Here is a 24559-nt window from a genome sequence, read left to right as displayed (position 1 = left end):
ATCAGAACAGTGATTCCCAATGTGGGGGAAATGTGTACTCCTACAGAGATGTTTACACCTGTAGATCTGAACACAGTTCGTTTTTAAGGAAAGAAAACAAAATCATCTTTTATATAAAATGAAATAATAAATGTGTATATATATATATATATATATATATACTCTATACACACATACATACAGTGTATATATATATATATATATACTCTATACACACATACATAGTGTGTATATATATATATAATGCAATGTTATGTAGAGTTATGAATTTTCATGAATGACATTTGTGGTACAATATGTGAGATACTTCATATCAAGGCAGCATACAGTGCTGGTCAGAATTATTTGCCCCCTTGGTAAATATGATCAAAGATGGCTGTAAAAAATAAATCTGCATTGTTAATCCTTTTGATATTTTATTTAAAAAATTAGCAAAAATCTAACCTTTGATTGAAGTAAAAGAATTGAAAGTGGGGGGAAAATCACATTATGAAATAAATGTTTTTCTCCAAAACACGTTGGGAACAATTATTTGCCCCCTACTTTTTGCAACCTCCTTTTTCCAAGATCTGAGTCTTCTCCTATAATGCCTGATGAGTTTGTAGAACACCTGACAAGAGATCAGAGACCATTCCTCCGTACAGAATCTCTCCAGATCCTTCAGATTCCCAGATCCAGGTTGGCGCTGCTTCTCTTCAGTTCAGCCCACTCATTTTCTATAGGGTTCAGGTCAGGGACTGGGATGGCCATTGCAGATGCTTGGTTTTGTGCTCAGTGACCCAGGTCAGATGAAACAAAAAAAATATATCTTTTTTGGCAGCAAAAACTTGATGGGTTTGTTGCACACAGGGATAAAAAAGTACCCCATGTGTAAAAGGAAATACTCTGCTGTATCTTTAATTCTGTGGGCCTAATTTTCAGCCAGAGGTCCACATCTTGTTCAGATACATGGCATCATGGATTAGATCAAATACCAACAGATAAAAAATCAAAACCTGACAACCTCTGCTAGAAATCTTATAACGGCCCATGTTTGGATCTTCCAACAGGACAGTGATCCAAAAACAAACATCAAAACAAAAATGGGTCACTGAGCACAAAACCAAGCATCTGCAATGGCCATCCCAGTCCCTGACCTGAACCCTATAGAAAATGAGTGGGCTGAACTGAAGAGAAGCAGTGCCAACCTGGATCTGGGAATCTGAAGGATCTGGAGAGATTCTGTACGGAGGAATGGTCTCTGATCTCTTGTCAGGTGTTCTCCAAACTCATCAGGCATTATAGGAGAAGACTCAGATCTTGGAAAAAGGAGGTTGCAAAAAGTAGGGGGCAAATAATTGTTCCCAACGTGTTTTGGAGAAAAACATTTATTTCATAATGTGATTTTCCCCCCACTTTCAATTCTTTTACTTCAATGAAAGGTTGGATGTTTGGTAATTGTTTTAATAAAATATCAAAAGGATTAACAATGCAGATTTATTTTTTACAGCCATCTTTGATCATATTTACCAAGGGGGCAAATATTTCTGACCAGCACTGTATGTATTTTCATGTGCAAAGAAGAATTTATACTCTTTAAAAATGTTTTAAAAAATAAAAATAATTAGTAACCACAATTTGTTTACAAAATCCGTCTTAATCACTTTTTATTAACAATATAATTAATTACAAAATTAACCAAAAATGTAATGATTAATTGATTGCATTGTATGTACAGTAATAATGTAAATGTAATTTGTTTTTCTTAAATTTCCCTTTGACCCCCTTATCATTTATATTAATTGTTTATTGTTTATGCTGATAAAAGCTATCAGCATATTTGAGCCTTACTGATGTTATACAAAAAGGTCAGGAACGCTATATCAAAAAGACTCTGTCCTCACTAAACTGGTCCAAGCGATGGCATCAACCTTGATTACAGCGCTCCATGATTTGGCTTGTGTCGTAAATAATATTTGGTTGTATATAAAAACGAGTCTGTAAACTTTATGGTAGACATAAACGGCGAGTTATGAAGGAGAGGCGTGGCAAATAGCATGCAAGGTTTCACGCTGCTCTCAAGACAACTCAGCTTACGCCTCAAAATTTGTCCTTCATGTAGCAGGATTTACTTGAGCTTGTAAATTACAACCAAGGACAGATAATCCAATTGGTCGTGAGCATGACAGATGTATGGAATGACTGACTACGGTGGGCGTAGCAGAGCCCCGGCGGCCCTTAGGAGGCTGACTTCAGGGTGTTCCCTTTCCTTCTCTCTTACGACTCATCCCTCTTTCTCTCTCTCTCTCTCTCTGATGATGTTGCTTGGGTTTGTAGCCTCGTTTATTCACCCACGGAGTCTGAGGTTAGATGATAGCTGAGCAGAAACAGCTCAGGCTGATGAATGAGACAGAGCCAGGGGTTGTTACGGCTTGTAATGAATAGCAGACTCATTTTGTATTCTGGGTGGGTGCGTATCGATCTGAACCAAGGTTCTGGCCTCCTCCATTTTGCTGGCATCATGCATTGAGGTGGCCCCAGGGTTCACCTGCCCACCTGTCAGTGGCACAGAGTGATGGATTAATAGGGCGTTATGGTCTTGGCGGCCATGTTAACCGAACACCTTGGACCCCTGGAGACAGGGCTTGAAAAGGAGTGTAGGTGCCACCCAGACTGTGACCCATTGGTCGTGACATCAGCATGGCTGGGTATGTGAACTTGTGACCCTGGTGCCCTCTGCCAGCAGGCCCAGACATCAAAAAGAGAACGCAGACTGGATGGCAAATGCTTGAGTGGCCATTTGCAGTTGTACTTACCAATGTGCTTCTGTTTGTTTACACTGGTACATGATTATAATACAGAAACGGTGAGTTTCTGCTGAACTTCCTGTGATTCAGCCTCTGGTAATAGAGTGGTGCAGGGATGACATCAAAACCCGGAAGACTAATTCGGCACTGGTTGCCTCGAGATTCTCCTGTGGGGTTTTATAATGCCTGTGATAGAAATAACTCGACGATTCTTTGACGTTTTGTTCAACAAATAAACTGCACACACTCACACCCCAAACTGTCTTATGTACTTACTTGAACACACAGCAGAATTAACCATTGCTCATCTCTAATAAAAAAACACAACAGCGATCCTGAGGAAATCACTGTTTGAACAAAACAGTTGTTTGAATGATTCAATGTCTCGCTCAAAAAGAGAGTATAAATGTAATACGTTGTAATAAATGTGTGTTTGAACGATTCAGCTTCATTCATGAATGAATCAGTGTGTTTGAACGAATCACCTGAACAAATTATTTAATGACTCACTCTTTAAGAAAGTTGCTGCATCCGACTATGAATACTTTCAGTATGTGAAAAACTGTGTGTGAAAAGAGTAGTATGTCCGAATTCACAGTATCCATAAAATAGTAGGGTGAAAAGTACCCGGATGACTACCGGCGAGATTCTGAAGTGCGCATCTGATGAAGACTGTACTATCCCATGAGGTCACGGTAGAGTTTTTTTTTTTAATCAGTGTGTTTGAATGAATCAGTTAAATGATTCAATCACTTACTCATAAATACAGTTTTTAATACTTGTTTCATTCCTGAATGAATCAGTGGGTTTGAAAAAATCAGTTGAATGAATTTAGTGACTCGCTTGTAAAAACAATCACTTGTTTCCACCTACTGGCATAAAGATGTAACCTACAGCAAGAGTGACTAAAAAATCCTAACCAGTAATGCACAGATTGCAAATTTTTCTGAAATGAACACTAACAAGTGGAGTGACAGAAAAAGTCTCAGTGCTGTTGAACTGATTTGTCAGCACTCTTGAAACAACACTCAGACCAGAACTAGCTGTTGTATAACAGGACAAAAGCTTAGAGATTTTTCAGACAATTCGATTTGCATCATTTAAAGCTACAAAAGATCTCTGGCACTGTAAAATGAAGGAGCTGGAGCGCCTCCCACTACAATTAGCTGCTCCCACCGTGTGTTTGACTAATAGGCAGATTAAATTGGCCTTTGTCAATCACAGCCCACTGTAAGTCTCCTTCATTAAGCAACTTTAGAAAGCACCCTGTGGCAAAGGCCATCTCTATGGAAGGGAATCAGAAGTAGAGCACAAAAGAACAGTTTAACTGTTCTTGTAAGAATATTCACACAGACCCATTTTGCTGGCAAATTCTATATTCCTTTCTCGAGGGGAAATTAGTAATTCAGTTGATATTTTTTAATATGATCTCACCAACCTTCACCTCAAATTAAAATCATACAAACGTTTTATAAATTAAATATAAGTCTATCCTCTATTCAAAGATCAGTTTCTGTCTGCTTCACTAACCTAACTATACAGGTGATTGTGTCGTGTCAGTGATTCCCAAGAAGGGCTACTAGGAAATCAACCATAAAACTGACATGAAGACATTAAAATAACAGCATTTACACTGTACCAAATATACATAATAAAAAATAAAAAAGCAATATACATATTGGGTTTATAAAGACTCCAGGTAGATGTATGTATATATATATATATACACTCACCTAAAGGATTATTAGGAACACCATACTAATACTGTGTTTGACCCCCTTTCGCCTTCAGAACTGCCTTAATTCTACGTGGCATTGATTCAACAAGGTGCTGAAAGCATTCTTTAGAAATGTTGGCCCATATTGATAGGATAGCATCTCGCAGTTGATGGAGATTTGTGGGATGCACATCCAGGGCACAAAGCTCCCGTTCCACCACATCCCAAAGATGCTCTATTGGGTTGAGATCTAGTGACTGTGGGGGCCATTTTAGTACAGTGAACTCATTGTCATGTTCAAGAAACCAATTTGAAATGATTCGAGCTTTGTGACATGGTGCATTATCCTGCTGGAAGTAGCCATCAGAGGATGGGTACATGGTGGCCATAAAGGGATGGACATGGTCAGAAACAATGCTCAGGTAGGCCGTTGCATTTAAATGAGGCCCAATTGGCACTAAGGGGCCTAAAGTGTGCCAAGAAAACATCCCCCACACCATTACACCACCACCACCAGCCTGCACAGTGGTAACAAGGCATGATGGATCCATGTTCTCATTCTGTTTACGCCAAATTCTGACTCTACCATCTGAATGTCTCAACAGAAATCAAGACTCATCAGACCAGGCAACATTTTTCCAGTCTTCAACTGTCCAATTTTGGTGAGCTCTTGCAAATTGTAGCCTCTTTTTCCTATTTGTAGTGGAGATGAGTTGTACCAGGTGGGGTCTTCTGCTGTTGTAGCCCATCCGCCTCAAGGTTGTGCGTGTTGTGGCTTCACAAATGCTTTGCTGCATACCTCGGTTGTGACGAGTGGTTATTTCAGTCAAAGTTGCTCTTCTATCAGCTTGAATCAGTCGGCCCATTCTCCTCTGACCTCTAGCATCAACAAGGCATTTTCGCCCACAGGACTGCCGCATACTGGATGTTTTTCCCTTTTCACACCATTCTTTGTAAACCCTAGAAATGGTTGTGCGTGAAAATCCCAGTATCTGAGCAGATTGTGAAATACTCAGACCGGCCCGTCTGGCACCAACAACCATGCCACGCTCAAAATTGCTTAAATCACCTTTCTTTCTCATTCTGACATTCAGTTTGGAGTTCAGGAGATTGTCTTGACCAGGACCACACCCCTAAATGCATTGAAGCAACTGCCATGTGATTGGTTGATTAGATAATTGCATTAATGAGAAATTGAACAGGTGTTCCTAATAATCCTTTAGGTGAGTATATATATATATACAGTACTGTGCAAAAGTCTTAGGCACGTTTGTATTTTCACCCAAAAAAAATGCTATTAAGCCAGTTATTTATATCATTTGCTGTAGTGTGTCAGTAAGAAATATCAGTTTACATTAACAAACATTCACTTTGCCATTAATTAGACAGACTAAATCCAGAAGAACTGTGGCAACGTCTTCAAGACGCTTGAAGAAATGACGCTACCTGCATTTTTTATTTATCAATTAACTTCTATTAACTAAATCAAATCAATATTTGCTGTGACCAGCCTTTGCGTTTTGAACAGCTTTTGTCCGAGATACACTTGCACATAGTTTTTCAGGTAGCTTTGCTGGACGGTTTCTTCAAGAGTCTTGGAGACGTTGCCTCAGTTCTGCTGGATGTAGTCTGTCTCAGTTTTTTCATGTAATCCCAGACAGACTCGATGATGGTGAGATCAGATCATACAGGCTGTTGTCAGACTCCTTGTGCATACAAAAATCTCATTGGATTATTACAATTAAAGGAATGTTTGGAAATGTAAACTGATATTTCCTACTGACACACTATAGCAAATTATATACTGGCATAAACTGGCGTAAAAACATTTTTTGGGGGTGAAAATAGTAACGTGCCCTAATATATATATATATATATATATATATATATATATACACAGTATACAACAGTTAGTTCAGGCCCTCGAATCTGATTGGCTGAGAGGCCTTCCAGGAGTGCTGATAACTTTTACCGTCTAAACGGGCAGCATTTCTCCCAGCAAAAAAAAAAAATGGTGAAAAGCCATTATAATTTTCAGAATACCGTTGTTGTCACGGAATGTCTTTTAAAACATTTTCAGGTGAGAATGTAGTTGTTTAAACCTCAAATCTGCAGTTTATTTCTAAAGATAGCACCTATTTGACATTTTTCTCAGGAATTTTCAAAGGTCTTTCTTTGCGATCTCTGCAGTCAGTGCTTATGTAGACCTAGTTCTTCTGACATATACTTCTCAAGATATATTTATAAAAATGTATATATTACTTATATTTAAATGTGTATATATTCAGATACATTTTTCAAAATGATAATATATAATGTATCAGTTTGAAGGGAAGATGCTTGCTGAGCTTTCTCCCACAGTATTGAATGCGTTTAGTTTAAAAGTGAAGAACTGTAATAATATTAATGATAATGCTAAATGATGATGTTCAGAAAACAATATTTGTAGTCATACTGCGGGGGCTGTGGTGGTATTCAGGTCAAAAATTTGCTGGGAAACACTGCCCTATGGGACAGTATTTTTCATGGGCCCATTTTGGCTGGGCTCAGTGTAACAGCTCTAGAGCTCTGTCACTGCACCATCCATCTCGCCTTTTGACTGGTCGAGGTGCACTTTGGCTATGGAACAGATGCCAGGGGCGGCAGCACACCTCAGGGAAATCATTCTTTTTAGTGGTGTGTATCCCCTAGACAGATGTGCCGTGATTAAAAAAAGGAGGCAAAATCTGTCAAAAGGCAGTGTGTGCCTTTAAAGGTAATTAAAGGTGCAATTGTTGTGAAAAGAGTTGAGTTATTCAGCAAATTCTCTTCATCGTCTTGCCCACTGAACTATGGACACATTACACACTGCAAAGTTTTGGGAGTGACAGCCGCACATTCTGTGTGTACAGAATGCAGTCCTGCCACACCTTGTCTTGCTCTGAACTTTGACCTTGGGAGTATTTTTTCACACTTTTAAAATGCAGGTTTTTGACCTTGCACCACATGTACTTTCCAAATTATTTATATTTAATGAAGAATTTAGTAATTATTTTGTTTCGCTTTTTTTTCTGATGAAGAGCCTGCATGCTCAAAACGTCACCTGTGTGAGAGTCTATTATTACATTTTTGCATTTTTAGAGCCTGGTGTGCCGACTTTTTTCCTTTGTCGAGCACACACACTTGGTTCACTGTGCACTAATGCTTAACCCCGGAAAACAAATTTGTTTTAAAAAATAAACAAACCATTACCTTTAAATGTCATAGAGGTGAAGGGTATACAAGGGCACTTGACAAATTCAAACAATTAAAAAATACAAATGCAAACCAATACAATACCGAGTCAAACCATGATAAACTATTAGGTTATAAACTGCTTATATGGTAGTTCTTTTCTTAAAGAACATATTTTTCACCTTATTTTGAGAATGACCCAGTGTGTATGTGGCCTATGACAAGTTGGATGTACTAACAAAGTGAGCTTTGGTGGGTTAAAGTGGGATTTTTGTGCTAAAACAATCCTTATTGATGTGTAAAGGACTTTGGATTCTCCACAAGGACAGTTAGTGAACATATACGGCATATAGAAAGTTTTTTAAATGGATTCTGTGAGGCACTTGCAGAGCTGTTTGTTGTATGCTGAATGACACACGTCTTTCTGACCTCTATTGAGTCCAATTCTCCCAATGAAGGCTGCATTTGGTAATAATCTACCATGAAGAAGATAATAACTCTGGAAAGCAGTTTCAGCGCGGTGTTCTTATAGCTTTGCGTCCCATTTGTCAAGCCGTTTGAGGGAGAGCTCTGTTGCTTGTCAGTAGGAGAGATGACAATTGATTCATAAATTTGCTTTGATAAATTGTGCAGCAGGGATGCGTGATTCCAGTGCTAAATCTAGTGAGGAGGAAGAACACGAGGCCTGTGCTGCCTTCCTGTTTATTAGCAACTTCCTGAAAGACTTCATGCTTTATACATTTTACATGAGATATTTTCAGCTGCTCCGAATGAATGCAGATGCATTTGGTACCCGACAAAAATATGTAAGGAGTGTAGAGAAGATAGGGTTTGGATGTGTGCCTCAGTGCACTTAACCATGACACGAAGACTGAAACAAGAAGTGTTTTGCATGCGATTGATGGATTAGCCTTTCCTTTGAAATGCCTCGTTCAACATGCCTAGGACATATATCAAGCTCTTTTCTTGCTGTCTCCGGAACGTACTGCGGTAAAATATGTGCATCTCTTTTGTGCTCTGGTGCAAAGGTCTTATTTTTAGAGCTGTCAATTTAACGTGTTCATTTAATGTGATTATTTTTATAAAGTGACATTTAAAATAACAAATATAGATTTGAATGCATTTAAAATGATTTAAAATAAAAGAATTTCAAAATAATTTTTAATTATTATCAAAAAAAAATAGTACAGAATTCTGTCTGTCAAATTAAAAATATAAATCCTGCTCTTGGCTTATTTGTATATATGTGTTACTGGATTTCAGTTAATACATTTGAGCTAAAAAAGTATTGGGAATATATATTTTTATTGGCAATCATTGCAATTTTTGAGCACTCAAGTACTGGTTTTGGTATGCCTAGGTTATAAGAAATTCTAATTATAGAAATTGTACCTTGACATTTACCATAAACATTTTTCATAAAAAAATACTGTAATTTTACACTGATTTATATGTTTATGTTTTCTAGGTTTAGAAAATGCCCCCGTGCCATATTGTAAATGTGACCTTTTTATATTGACAAACCAAAATACCCCACACCAGTAATGCATGAATGCTTATTTCAATCTTTCTATGAAAATGTATTCGCAATGTTTTTCATTTTGCGACATGCTTGGGGCATGCCATGCTTATTTTAGAGTACGCATCTCTGAAAATGTCATAACACAACACTGTTATGCAATCAGGATCTACATCTAAGTGCCACTGTAAATGTACAATCCAAACAAATGATTCATGAGAACATCCACCTCTCTGTCTAAACAAATTTCTCAAGTGAAAGGTTTGCTGTGAGCTTAGAGGTTGTTAATCAAAGGTACAGTATATGTTTTTGTTTAAGTTCACATTATTTCAACTTATTTTAAAAATAATTGTTTTGGAATTGTTTTAGAATTTGTGGTGAAGAACTACATTACCCATGATGCTGTACAGAAAATTCCACCAATCAGAGTTGCGGGGAGCAAATCTCACCAAAGAGCTCTGCAGGGAATGCCCTCTCCCATGCCCATGAAACACCTGAATGATCATGTAATGATACTTGAAGTGAAGTGTGTGTGTGTGTGTGTGTGTGTATAGAGTATATATATATATATATATATATATATATATATATATACAGTATATATACTGTACCATTACGTAATTTCACACCAGTGCAACTATTACCAGTACGTAATAGTTTTAGTTAATATTTTTAGTTACCAATTACAACACTGGAAGTGGAACACTTGAACTAGTGATGCAGATCCTGAATCTGGATATTTTGTTATCTAATCCAGTGATACTCATACATTTTAAGTGTAGCCATTGTGTCCAAATCATTTTTGGTGATACTCTATATTATTTTAGCCCATTTTTCTCTATATTACGTGCAGTGCTCTTGTGAGAGTGTTTGTGTATGCGTCTGAGTGTGTGTGGGTGTGAACGGTCCTTCTAGCTGTCACTCTCGCATTGACAAAGTGGTTTAGAGAGTCCTGTGGACCTACTCTCTACTCCGCAGTTGCTACTCCATATCAGACTCTCTTAACCGAAGCTATTGCACAGTGATTACTCAATGAAAGCGACACAGGTGACCCTGCTGCCTTACTGTAGATGTCTCGTCCCACCTATGTATCCCACAATCCTGTGCTACATCTCCTCCCACACCCGACCAATCATCTCACCCTCCTTCCAGCACTCCGAATCACATTCGCTCTGCTATCCTTGTTGAGATTCAGCAGGAAAAGTCTAAATAAAGAGGATGTGCCTCCTCGGCTCTCAGTCCACGGGCCCGGTGCAGGCGGATGATTTATTGTCGTCCGATATGCAGGGCCACTGTCAGAACCCGACCCGTCGTAGCCTCTAACTGCGCAATGAATGCGAGACGGCACGCCTTTGGGGAATGGGAATTTTGCCTGGGGCGGTACTGCAGAGTTGCGCTTGTGTGCATAAAGGACACTGAGAGAGGGGGGAGGTACAAGGTGACATTCCTCATCCTTCCTATAAGTGGATAAGATTATTTGTTCTTTTTCCCTGCAGAAGCTCATGTATGTTGATTCTTTTAGACCATATAAAACCATGTGTATTAGAGATTCCATCAGTAATATTATATATTGCCATTATTATTAAAACATTTTCGCTACAAACATGAGACTTGCAACCATATAAGGAGTGACTTGAATTAAAGGAGAATCTGAGCCCTGTCCAGTGCAGAGAATATCATAGAGACTATGGGAATGGGCTCTTTTGGCTTGAGCTACTAAGTAACCACCTAGCAACCACCCTGAATACCCTAGCAACCGCATAACATGCACTAAAATCATTCACAACAAAATTATAAGCAACTGCAATGCCCTAGCAACCACCTAAAACACTTGAGCATTGTGGAATAGATTCGTACAGACAGGCAGCACTAGTTAGTTAAAGGGATTTTTTCATCCAAAAATGAAAATTCTGTCATTTACTCGCCCTCGTGTCATTTCAGAATCATAAGACCTTTGTTCATCTTCAAAAAAAAATCGAATTCTGTCCCTGTCCATTCACCCAACACTTTAAGGATTCATAAAGAGATCATAAAATTAATGCATACAGTATGCATGAATTTAGTTAAATAGTCTTCTAAAGAGACACAATCACATATGATGAACGGATTTAATTTACATGTAGACATTGATCAATACATACATAGAGCTAATCAAATTTGACAAACGGAAGCTCATATTTGATGTGCTCTATGAATGTGCGCTGATCAAAATCTCTAAGCTTTCATTAAAATATCTTCATTTGTGTATTGAAGATGAACAAAGGTCTTATGGGTTTGGAACAACATGAGGGTAATTGATGACAGAATTTCCTTTTTTTGGTTGAACTATCCCTTTAAATCTGGTTTGAATCGTCTTTAAATTTAGTGTGCATTGTGATTTGCTTTTGAATGATTTTTGACGGAAAATAGATGATAACTAAAAAGAATCATGTTAAATCACAGATGTTTTCTGTGAGGATTTGTCTTTCTTGAAAATCTGTTATTTTGGTAACACTTTACAATATGGTTTTATTAGTTCAAATCTATTTATTTATTGGTTAAGTTCTACATATATTCTTTCTATAATTTCTGCAGAATGAACAGGTGTATATTATTTTTAAATGAACATTAAGAAGATGAATAAATGCTGTAAATAAAATGAAGGGAAAAAAAAAGGAAAAAAACTCATACTACCCTAATACATTATTCATGAATGCATTCTGCATATGTTAACATATAGAACCTTATTATAAAGTGTTATCAGGGCCAGAATTACCATATGGGAATTTGGGCACAGGTCCAACAGCACCATGTAGGGCCGTGTAAAGGTTTTCATGGTCTAAGATGTCAGGACAAGACTGCAAACGGATGAGATGGGTACATGGTTGGGTAGGAAGACCCTCAGACCGCTGTGTCCACTGTTACCACAATACCTTACTCCGGCCCTGAATCCTACCGTTGTTTTTCCTGGCTCAAGACGAGGCGGAGGTGGAAATTTTTTTTACATTTTAAAGATAAATTGCACTTTGAGTCACCCGAATCCGCTGTTAAAAATAAATAATCCACCCCCAACCGCCCAAACCTATGATATTCTTTGATTTTCGCTGATTAAATCTAACGATACTAGCCGAGACTCTTCTTTATGTGTACAGATGTGACGTAATGACGCAAAGACATGCTCGAATCTCCCGCGGAAATCCACCAGTACCACTGGAATTAAAAACATTATTACAAGCTTACCGCTTTGAATCGAGCTAAGGCAAGCAGAGAGTTTTGAACACTGGCTGGTTATGTATTTGCTCAAAAAAGTATTTTAGAAAATTTTTAACCCAAAAAAGTTACGGACTGCAGCTTTAATTTTGATCAATACATTCAATTAGAATAAGAAGACACTATAGGGCTGTTACCAATCAAATTAAATAATTTACATTGAAAAATGTATTTTTTTAATATACAAATAAGGAATGTTGAAAAGAATGTTACTTTGAAACTAAACCGCCAGTAGGTGGCGGCGGGCATCAGGCGACTGTCTTAATGAATGAGTCATTCATTCAAACGATTCGTTCAAACGGCAGATTTATTCAAAATGAGGCAGTTTATGAATGGGTAATTGAATCTTTGACTCAACCGATTAGTTCAAAATGCTGAATCATTCAGTAATGAAAATCTGCTGTGATCTTTGTTTGGAACTATTTTCGCTGCTGAAACAGAACAAAAACAGTCATTGCGTCTAAAATGTAAGTTACTTAATTTTAACTATTTGTTTATTGAACTGTTATGAAATCAGTGTCTCGGTTTCAATCGTGATGGTATTCAGGAAAACAGCACTCTGGCGTGATGTTTCTTAACTGTATAATATGTTATAAATAAATGCGCGAGCCTCAACAGCGGAACTTTGTTACCATCACTACATTAGGTAGGCCTATATATTATCAACTATAGGCTATCAATCGCCACTTACATAAATGAAATAAAATTAGAATCATCCTCATGTTTTTGGTGATTCCCTAGTTTTTGGGGGTTTTTTTTAATATATATATATATATAGAAAATTGTTTTAATCGGGGCATTTGTCCGGTTGGGCAAGTAAAATTCTCTTTCACTTGTCCCTTAAAACACACACACGTGTCGCGTTAATGTCGAGCCCTGCCATGTGTTATCTGGATTATTATCCGCACATCACTATCGGCAAACTATACGGTTTGAGAATGGACACAGGCTGGGAATCCGCAACAGAATGGTTACGGTGGAAAAAGGGTATCTGAGCATTTGTCTGAGTTTTGTCGAGAGCCGGAGGCGGCACGAAATTTGACGGAGGCCACCACCTTGTAGGCCTAATTCTCTATGCAGGAAAAAACATTAATTTGTGAGAATGTGTAGCTATGCAGTTGTAGCCACCGCCCCCCCACTCCTCAAAGCTCCCCCTGTTCCCTAGCCGCCCACCTTAACCTGCAATTACTGCCTCTCTTCAATGCAATATTAACATGCGCTGCAATATAAACAGGCCACAAGACTGTTTTTGCTTGCAGCGTCTTGCCCATGTGCATGCCGCAATAGAGATGTGCCTTCAGGCTAGATTAGTCACAAGTCAGTCCTTCAGCCTGTGCCCAGACTTTAATTAGACTCTCTTCTCTTCTTCCTCTGCTGCACTGAGGATAGCATCCCTCTATCCTTTTGTTTTCTCCATCCTCTCCCCAGAATTTCAATAACTTACCGGGGCCTCATTTGTTTTGTACAAATAATTTTTTTTTATTCACTCTTCAAGATGGGTCTCTTGGACACCTAGCTCATTTACACCGAAACAACTAGGGCCCTCCTGTCAAGCCTTACCATTCATGAGATTGTTTTCTCTTTGCAAAAATGTTGATCTGTCCTATTACCAACAGTCAGTCACATTGGTCGCCTGTGGGGCGAGCCGGGCCATGCAGCAAGATGTCTAGACGTAGTCTAGTGGATTAAGGCCATTTCATTCCTCACATTAGGAGGTCTGACTCAGTGCAGCCACAAAGCCACAGGTCATGACACTTTACGTGACAAAACGGCCTGTAGCCACACTGCATTTTCATTTGAAAATCTCATGAGACAGTGTCGTCATGAAACTTTAAGAACACTAACCCAAAACGGCAAATGACAAGGGCAATTCAGTAATGGAAAAAAAGAAATTCCATTATTCCATATAAGAGGGTAGCTAATAACTTTGCATTCAAGTGGGCTCCTGCATCAGATCCGCGTCGCACACAAAAACAGAGCAGCTCATTAAGAGGAAAGTACCAGAAGAGTAGGCTGTATTGTGGCAGGGCGTTCAACTGCAGAAAAAAAAGACATGAATTTTATGTGGGACATGCCAAGAATAAAAATGCACTCTAGTGAAAAGCTTTTTCAGCATCCAGACTTAAAAGGATGTGTTTCATTACCAGCCAATGTGGCCAATATGAGTCCTAGTCATCTACCTCTAGAGCGCCATCTTAATGAAAACTCTTGTAGCACCCATTTCCCAAAGTTGCCATTAACATGAAGCTAAAGGTTTCAAGACTTATGGCCACAGTGCAGCTCTTGGCTGCATCCAAAATTGCATACTCTGAGTAGTAGGTACTTATTTTGAATAAGTAATTACATTGTGAATGCCAAAAAAGTATGTTCTATATCAGGAATCTATATCAGCAACTACGGTCCTGGTGGACCACTGACCTGCAGAGTTTAGCTCCAACCCTGATAAAAACTCACCTGCCTGTAGTTTTCTAGTAATCCTGAAGACATTGATTAGCTTGTTCAGGTGTGTTTGATTAGAGTGGAGTTCAACTCTGCTGGACAGTGGCCCTGCAGGAGTTGCCCATTCCTGTTCTATATAGTATGAATCAGTATTCATTTTGATTTAGTCATAGCCTTCTGACTAAAGTGCCATTTAGTTTTAGTCATATTTGAGTCATCTGAATTGTTTTAGTTTTAATCTAGGTTTAGTCAACTAAATATCATAAGATTTTACAATAGATTTAGTCGACTTAAATCTAAGAGTCAGTAAATAAGAAACAAATACTAAGAAATGCTACCTGCTGAAATTGAATAAAGTAATCAAATGTAAAATAACAGTGCATAGTCTTCCTTGTATAAAACCTTATTAAAGCTACTAAAGTTACTCAGTCAAGAGCAGCGAGTGATTTTCTCTTTGTCTTTTGTTGTTTGAATTAACATTAAGGACTCAGACAGCAGCAGGTTTAGGCTACTGTCACTTTAAGACTTAATACATGGATTTTGAGCTCATTTCATTTTGTCAAATTACCCAGTGCTTAAAAATCAAATCCCCTGTGAGAACAATGGCACTTGTCTCTTTAAGCCTATCTCTGCACTCCGATTGACTGTGAAGGTCATGTTCAGTGACTCCCATTAGCCCGCTGTGTGTGTGTGTAAACAGACAGGTGAGCCCATGCGTTAGAGCAGCACAGCCAAAGGTCACAATCGCTGGCCCTCACTCGACGCTCCCTGCCCACCTTCCACACACTGATCGGGAAGACATGTTTACCTTTAATTAGTGTTATCGGTAATATGCAGAGCAGCCTGTCTCTTATCAGATAGACTCTGAACTGGCAGAACAAAAGCCTGTGGTTAAATTTGCCTCAAGGGTTTACAGGCTCTCTTATTCAAAATTAGCCTCCTTAATAGTCATTGTCTCCTCCGCTTTACCTCGCCTTTGCTCCTCCAGAAAGTAGGGCAGGCGTTTTCAAAGCACTCATGCAAATGAAAAGAAGGCTATTCCATTTTAAAGGGAGAGAACGTAAACACGTCGCCACGAAACAAGGTTGTCTGCCTCAATTCGGAGCAGAGATGTTGGAGTTGAATCGCTGCGGGCTGCCAGTTGTCTTTTTAGTATGATTTTTTAGCTTTTGTCTCAAGATGCAGAGTTGAATAGTGGTCATAGGCTCTCTGGGAAGGTAAATGCTGACAGGTAATGAATCTTTCCCAGCTGGTTATTTTTCCTCTGGGTGGTTTTGAAGCAGCCATCATTTTGTTGCCATGAATGTTAACCTCTTGCAGTCTCGAGCAGGAGGCGATCCTTAAACAGTGATTTTGAAAACAATGGCATCTCCATTATGAAGTGCTTTGAAGCATACAGGCTAAATGTGTGTATTTTCTAGAGGCATGATGGTTGATATCACATTTTGATTGCTTGATTTCAATCAGTTGAAATTGTGTGTATTCATCAGGTTTTTAATCCAAGAATTGATGCCTGTTTTTTCCCCCCACACATAGGGTGGGTAGTGAAAGGAAACCAGAATGTTGAGGGACAACGGGACCAGTTTGGATTCAGATTTCATATCTGACCTATTGGCAAGATAACATAACACCATCAGAACTTCATTACACGTCCCTTTAAGGCGGATCAGTTCGCTCAGCTATTTTAGATTAGACGTGTTGCTCATAGTCCCTTAATGGGGAAAAGTCTGAAATCTCCAAAACTGTGTCAAGATGTTTCATTTCAATCGTATGTTTCTAATCAGCATTACATTTTGGAAGCATTGATTATCATAGGTTTAATTTCTTCAGCTCAAATTATGGTACAACATGTATTTTAGGCTGGTCAAGCTAATGCAAATGCTTTCTAGTTTAAAAAATAAACAGATAATGCCTCTATACAAAAAAAGCAATTGGCTCTTTAAATGAAAGGCAGGCTTCCCTTTCTACAGATGCCATATTGAGCAGTATTATTTCTCCCATTCGTTTCTCATACACACACACACACACACACAAAAAAAAAAACATCTAAGCAATACTGCAAAGCTCTGCACTGTCTGTTTCCCATCTCTCCAGACTATCTGCAGTATCTGATACAGTAACTAAGCAGCGAGCAGATGTCTGCGTCTGGGCCACCCCGTCTCTTCTGGCAGCTCTACAGCCATGATAAATCATGTCCTGCTGGGCTGTAATGGTACAAAAGGTGTTGAGCTTCCCCATGTTGAACAGCACTCATCCTACAAAATCCTTTATAAGGGTTTAAAAAATAAGATTAAGTAATGAGAAGGAGAGTGTAGCTGGTCTTGGTGAGGTTTGTGCCAACATGGGATAGTGGGAGAAACATGACTTCTGGTGAGGTCTAGCAAAGCTTTTCAAAACCAGGAGCTTTCACTTACAATCTCTTATTCAGCTGACACTCAATGGCAGGACGCTCAATAGGTCATTGAAAGCCAAACATTCAGGAGGAGAAAAAACTGCTCTATCCGACATAACCCTTATCCCAAGTACTAGTGGCAAGTAATGTGACCAATACAATGAGGTTCCATTTGTTAACAGAAGTAAACTACACTAGTTGACATGAACTAACAATGAAAAATACGGTAACACTTTACAATAAGGTTCATTAGTTAACTACATTAGTTAGCATGAACTAATAATGAACTGCACTTATACAGCATTTATTCATCTTTGTTAATGTTAATTTCAACATTTACTAATCCTTTTGTTAATGCACTGTGAACTAACATGAACAAACAATGAACAGCTGTATTTTTATTAACTAACGTTTACAAAGATTAACAAATATAGTAACAAATGTATTGCTCATTATTAGTTCATGTTAGTTAATACATTAACTAATGTTTACAAATGAAACCTTATTGTAAAGTGTTATGGTGTTACCAAAAATACTTTTACAGCATTTTTTAAATCTTGTGTTATGTTGAAGTTATGTCAATTTCAACATTCACTAATACATTATTAAAATCCAATGTTGTCTGAATATGAATCTAATCTGTTAGTATTATTTAATGGACGGAAGCTAACATGAACTAACAATGAACTGTTGTATTTGTATTAACTAATGTTAACAAAGATGAATAAATACTGTAACAAATGTATTGTTCATTATTAGTTAATGTTAGTTAATGCAGCTATCGTTATATATATATATATATATATATATATATATATATATATATATATATATATATATACACTGTATATATATATATCATTGTTTTATGTAAAATTTTGATTCTAATAAAATAATAATAAAATTCTGAAAATTTTAAAGCGCATTTACCGCAAAATAGTCAAAAATAAATTTAGTTTATTTATTTTGAAATATTAGTGATGTTACAAAATCTCATTAAATCTGGATATATTTCAGAGAATTATATAATGAATTATTTATATAAAATTCATTATTCAAGTATTTACTTTGTCAAAATGCATAAATTTACATAGAATATGTGTTTTACATTGATAAAAATTTATATTTTACATTAAAGCTAACCTCTTACAATAACAAAGGCGTAGATTGATGACACAGTGATAAGCGGAATCATGGAACTTGCCGTCATGATGAGTAAAAACATTCATGTTTTTTAACATGACTGTGGTATGAAGCAGATCGCGATTGCTAATGAGAGACAGATATCACACGCGAGTCCCACGGATATAAAGGAATAAGGACATTTAATTCTACCGAACTACCCGCAAGTGCTGGATTAATCAGTCACACAGGTCAGTTTATTTGACGAATTAAACTTGTGAGGTAACGCAGCACTGCTTCACTTGGTCACTCCACACTATCATACTAAACTGCATTTGAGTATGTTGAAAGTTATTCTATGTGTTAGTTTGTTGGCTGTATGAGACTAGCAGCTAGATCAACATTAGAATATCGTACTGATCACATTCTAACATTTCATCATGTTGAGCTATAAAACATTGATTTGTTATTTACTCACCTGTCTAATAAAGCACATGCAAGAGCACTCTGTCAAGTCAAAGTTTACCGCGAAGCTCTCGGCATCTCGAAAACGCCACGCCGATATTGATCCTCGTTTTAGTTCTCCTTTTGTCCTAAAGCCTGCTTGCCATGGTCCATAATGTTTGAACGCAAACAACAACAGCGTGCCGCTAAACATTACGCAGTTGTCCACATCTGTCGCCATGGTTACTATGGCAGTACAAGCGGAAACCAGGGATAACGCGGATATTACGCGGGCACTATTTAAAATTGTGAATTTCTCTGAATTTACAAATTCTTGGAAACATTTAGGATAATGGAAGTGCATAATTGAAAGTAATATATAAGACTGTGCAAGTGTTTTTTGGACATTTTGATACAAAATTCTTACATATTGTACCTGTAATGGTACATTTAAAAAAGAAATGAATACATTGTTCATTATATCACATGGTATATACTGTATTTTATATATTCTGAAAAAGGTAGGAGGACATTTAACCCCAGTAGTTAAAGCAATATGGCCTCCTTTCATGTTTTATTATTATTTTTACTACTATTATTATTTTGTGCTATAACAATTCAATTAGCTAATTTTTCCATTTATTTGTGTTAAAATATTAGATGATGCATCGTCATTCATGCTAAATTCATATCTAAATACAGTATATTACAAGGAGGACATCTTCCCCTATTCCTTATGCAGTACACTGCTGTGCTTTTGTCTTAACTTTTTTTCATCTATCTAGCAGATCCATTTTAGGTTAATTATACTTTGTTGCACTAAGTTAAAATATTCAGACAGTGGGTAGACTATTACTGTATGTATATGGTAAATGAAAAAGTTTTCCTCTCAAGTTGCTTGAAAAGAACACAAATATGACACCTTGAATCCACATTTCAAGAACATAGAATCACATAGACACAAATTATTATTTTTGATCTTTTCTTACACATTCGTCCATTCGCTCACTCACCTTGTGTGGAGGACATCATCCATTTTAAAGCAGCAGTGGGGTTACCCACAGGGCATGGGGCCAGTGAAAGAGTGGAGGGGGATGATTTTGTCCTCTCCTTCAACTTCTGCCCTCATCAGCTTCTATCATAATGCTCCACCTCCTTCCTAGACACTCCGCACTCTCCAAGCTCAAATAGAAGCTGCAGCGGATGTGGCAGCTCAGTGCGTGTGTGGTCAGACCTGGGTCAGATAGGAGCAGTGGGCTGATGTGCTTGAGAGGCCATATGAGAGAGAGAGAGGAGCTTTATTACAGCGCAAGGGCAAATCAGTGTGTAGCTCGACAGTTTGACTGTTGCAGTGTGTGTGGGAGATTATATTCACCAAGTTACATGTGCTCTGTTTATGACTTACCTAAACTGTAATGCTGTTATGTTTGCTGTAGTATACATTCATTTGGGGGGGTAGGGGGGGGGGGTTCAAACCTTTTGATGCCATGGACCCTTAGATATGATGATACCTTTGTCATTCTAAAATATAGAGGCAGAAATATATTTTTATGAAAAGCTGTTACACTGTAAACATTTCTAACCTCCCAACTCAACATTTTCTAGTGACTGGTCACATCTAAATTTTTCAATTGGCCCAAGTGAAATTCTGCAAAGTGATACAATTAAATTTGCAGAATTTCACTTGGGCCAATTGAAAAATTTAGATGTGACCAGTCACTAGAAAATTTTGAGTTGGGGAGGTTAGACATTTTGTACAGTGTCTCTCTCTACTTCTGAGAAAAATAGTGTAAAACTCCTGCAATAAAATCACCCCCTTATTTTAATTGTGTTAGATTGTGTAGAATGCAGCAAACTTCTGCTAAATCAGTGCAGGTTGTGTCTGGGTAAAGTAGATTACACTTGTGATTAAGATGCAGATTTTTGTGGCACAACTGTTCAGAAAATTCACCCTAGAGCATGTATCCTTCTCTGCCCTTGTTTATCTGGGCATTTTATTCACATTATCTTCTGCCCTTTATAAAAAAATCCATCTGTCAGTTTTGTTTTATTTTGTTTTTTCAGATGTTTGGCATCTGGGCATTAAAGCCAGGTGTTTTGCACTTTAGCCAGCAGTGACAGCCTGTTGACAGGTGATTCTGTCCTGCCTCAGTAGCACCGGCCTCTAGAGAGATTAGTCACCCACAATGCCCTTCACTCATATGCATCATCAGTATTGCATCAAACACAGAGGCTCTGGATCATAAATCACTGTCATTTCTCTTTCTCTCTATGAATGATAGCTTGCATTAGCCTGTTGCTGGCCGTCTGTTATGGTCATGAGATTAGGAGGTCATTGTGCACTTAGGGCACCAATCGGCCCCTTACTTGGGGCCACAGGTTGTGCAGTTTAGAATAAAGGATCCGTTATTCATCTCTTCACTCTGTCCTTCAATATCTCCATTGCAGCTGAGTTTAACAAATAACACTCACTCCTGTCTTTAATTCCTGCTGAGGACAGAGGATTTTGGGCTAAAAGTTCTTTAGAGGACACTTCAAAACTTCAATGCTTAAAGCTACAGTAGGGCGTTTTGAGAAAACGTTGACTTAGCCTGAAAATTTGAACAAGCACAACTTACAGGTCCCACCCCCTTGCTCTCTGCTGCGCTACAGACCTCCCTCCACAGCTCCTCCCCCACAGCGGAGCCTGCCGTGAACGCGCAGGCTAGTAAGCAGGGCCACCGATGACGGCGGATAAACAGTTATTATGGCACATTCACTAGTAGGGACGAAACATCAACAATATGCTTTACATTGACTATGGCCTGCCCATACTTTGACTACAAACTTGGTCCTCAAATTATTACGTATTTTGCAATACTTGTAATGTAACTTTATAACGTTGCACCCTTTCTATATGTTATAAATAACTAGTAAGATAATATAACGGTAACTAACGTAACATATAATAAGTAATTATTCTAGCGATATGTAGGCCTAATGCTAGATAAGGTTTGCTAGTACATTTGTAACGGGGTTCAGTTGTTATGGGAAGAAGGAGGCGGGAACCGGCGAACGTTCAACAAGTTTAATAATAAGTTAAATAAACAAATACAAAATGAAAGTATAAGCCAGCAGCTCCTCACGGACGACTGCTGGCACACAAAACAACATAAAACCACAACGTAAAATCAGGCCTGTTCCTCTCTCCACTGTCGTCGCTCCTCCTTTATGCTTCCGCTCCTCCGTGAGAGATACGAGACCGGTGCGTCACAGGTGTCGTTCATTATCACTCACGCCACCGGCCTCGCGCCGCTCTCACGTCCCTCGACCTCGTCCTGCTCGCCACATTATTTCAGCAACATGACAAGCCAGTGAATTAGCAGGTTTCAATTGTTGCTTTGCACAGTGCGTGACATTTTATCTACATGTTACGCGGCTAGAGTTTTGACACAGAGTTAATGGGTTCTTGTCTAATTCTGTCTTTGTTTTATGAGCAATTGGCAGTTTAGGTTGTTTCTCCACCATTAGCACAGCTGCGGCACACCGGCAATCTTGTGTTTGGTTAGAACGACGGTACGTGCTGTGCAAGAGAGGGGTGTGATCAGCGCGTACACGAGCGTGATTGACACTGCTAAGACATTCCTCCTGGCTCTGATTGGTTGTTTCTGACCGGGAGCGTGTATTTCTGCAAATGGCAATAGGACCACTGGGAGGAGCCAGAGGAGCTTGATTTTTTCACAGATTATCTTTCTCATATTCTACTGTCAGGACATAATGACAGTTTTACCAAATATGTAAAAAATATTTGTTTACAAAAGATGCCTACAGCAGCTTTAAGGACAGATTTACTAAACAGGGCAAATTAGCGGGAGAACGCAAAAAAAAAAGCGCTGACCTAATGACACGCAAATGAAAGAACACAGACGCAGCTGGACGGTCCATAATGACCAACGCAATCTACCAGGAGCGGTGCAAATTAGCGTCTGGTTTAAGATATGCTTTTCTTTGGGCGGTAAATAATGGCGCAAATACCAGTAAATTGACTAGTGCAAACCATGAATCCCCTTGCATGATTCATTTAAATACTCTCCTCCAATAAATTTTGCATCTGAAAGGGAAACTTCTACAAATGCATATGCAATAGGGTCAGCTGGAAAAATAACTGTGTCCACGCCTTTCAGTGCTAATTTTTCACTGCACATCTTTAATAAATCCTAACAGTAGTTTTTTAACGCCAAAAAAGGGCTTGCGTTGGCGCACGCTGTTAGTAAATCTGGCCCTTAATGTCTTTGGACCGTGTCTCAGTCATCGTTCTTATATTTTTGCAAAGAGGTCCAGTTTATCCAAATGTAAAATTCATAATTGCCTGTCAATTGGCTTCCTCTGTCATAGTTAGTCATGCAAAATGGTGAGTGAGGAGACTGATAAAGTGTTTCATAACATGGTTCCATCCGAACAACTGAAGCATTAAACCCTCTGTTAAAAAACCTTCTTCCTTCCTGTCATTCTTCTACCTGGATTTACTTAAACAAAATGGATTGTGATGGTACAGTGAGTCTGTAACGGCAAAGGGCGTTTGAACTGAGGTGACATTCAAATTGAATTAGTCCTTTTGGAGGAATTTCAGTTACTCATTGTAGCTGTTGAAGTACCTACAGCAGTATTGGATACTGTTGTGCATTTTAACTTGCTTAACCAGTAAGAATCAATCAGCATCTAAAGAATCAGCATCCAGCAAAAACCAGGCTGGGCCAGCATGAAAATTCATTCGATTCTTTTTCTTTCTATGAAAACAACACTTTCACATTCTCTTCTTTGTTTTGTTGTTGTTGTTTTAGCTCGACTTTTGTATGAAAGTATAGTTTAACATTTGGCTAAAATCCTCTTGTGTATTCATTCAGTAGATTAGCCCTCATTGGTATGGTGAGGAGATGTCAATATCAGACTAGCATTAGCACACACTCGCTAGTTTTTTATCTCCGCCCTTTAGACTCCAGAACACACTCTGCATTCACCTCATGCTCTGTTTGATATTTGTCAGACATCAGCATCTCAATGAGAACCTGTCAGTTGAGGTCAGTGGAAGGAAGGAATATATCCAAACTCTAAACGTGTGTGGAAGTTTTATCAATCTGTGGCTTTGTCAGAGAGAACAAGCACTTTTTTATTGATGCTTTGGCTGTTTCCAGAGACTGATAGTGGCCCATGCTAAAGCTGTGGAATAGTAACATGGTACACGCTAAAAATGTGACTATAAGAACAAGGTAGCATTTCTGAGGCGTTGAGCGCTCAAGTGCGCCACCCAGAGTTGGCTAGTAGCAGGTGAAAGTGTTCTTGGGAGGGAATGAATCACTGTTAAAATAAAAACAGCAGGAAACTGTCAGTAGTTATACATGTCAGGATGTCAGTAGCTGGCGAGTCAGTGTGCGTGTGTGTGCTTGCCTTTGTGAGAAAGAGCGGTGATGAATGCAAAACGGAGCCACACACACCATTTCCCCTCCTGCATTACAAAGGACATTGCTGAGCTCCTCTCCCAAGGGTGAGCCACTGTACCATGACCAGATGTTTCTCTTTGCTCGCAAGATACTCCCCATCGCTCTCGCCATCATTCATTTCATTTTATTGTCACATCCAATACTAGGTCTTGTGATAGTGCATGTTATATCTAACTGTTATATCCACGTACACAACTATAT

The 24559-nt window shown here is 38.5% G+C and overlaps 1 protein-coding gene across 9 annotated transcripts in view; it reads left to right on the top strand.

Annotated features, from left to right (window-relative positions):
* The window catches only part of nrxn2a (neurexin 2a), a 452348-nt gene that overhangs the window by 407498 nt on the left and 20291 nt on the right, over positions 1–24559 (top strand). The gene's annotated exons all lie outside the window — the stretch shown is intronic.

This window comes from Rhinichthys klamathensis, unplaced genomic scaffold, assembly GCF_029890125.1.
Source record: "Rhinichthys klamathensis goyatoka isolate OS25496 unplaced genomic scaffold, OSU_Roscu_1.1 h1tg000191l_1, whole genome shotgun sequence".
In the NCBI taxonomy this organism is placed as follows: domain Eukaryota; kingdom Metazoa; phylum Chordata; class Actinopteri; order Cypriniformes; family Leuciscidae; genus Rhinichthys; species Rhinichthys klamathensis.
This window is presented reverse-complemented; position numbering and strand designations above follow the sequence as displayed.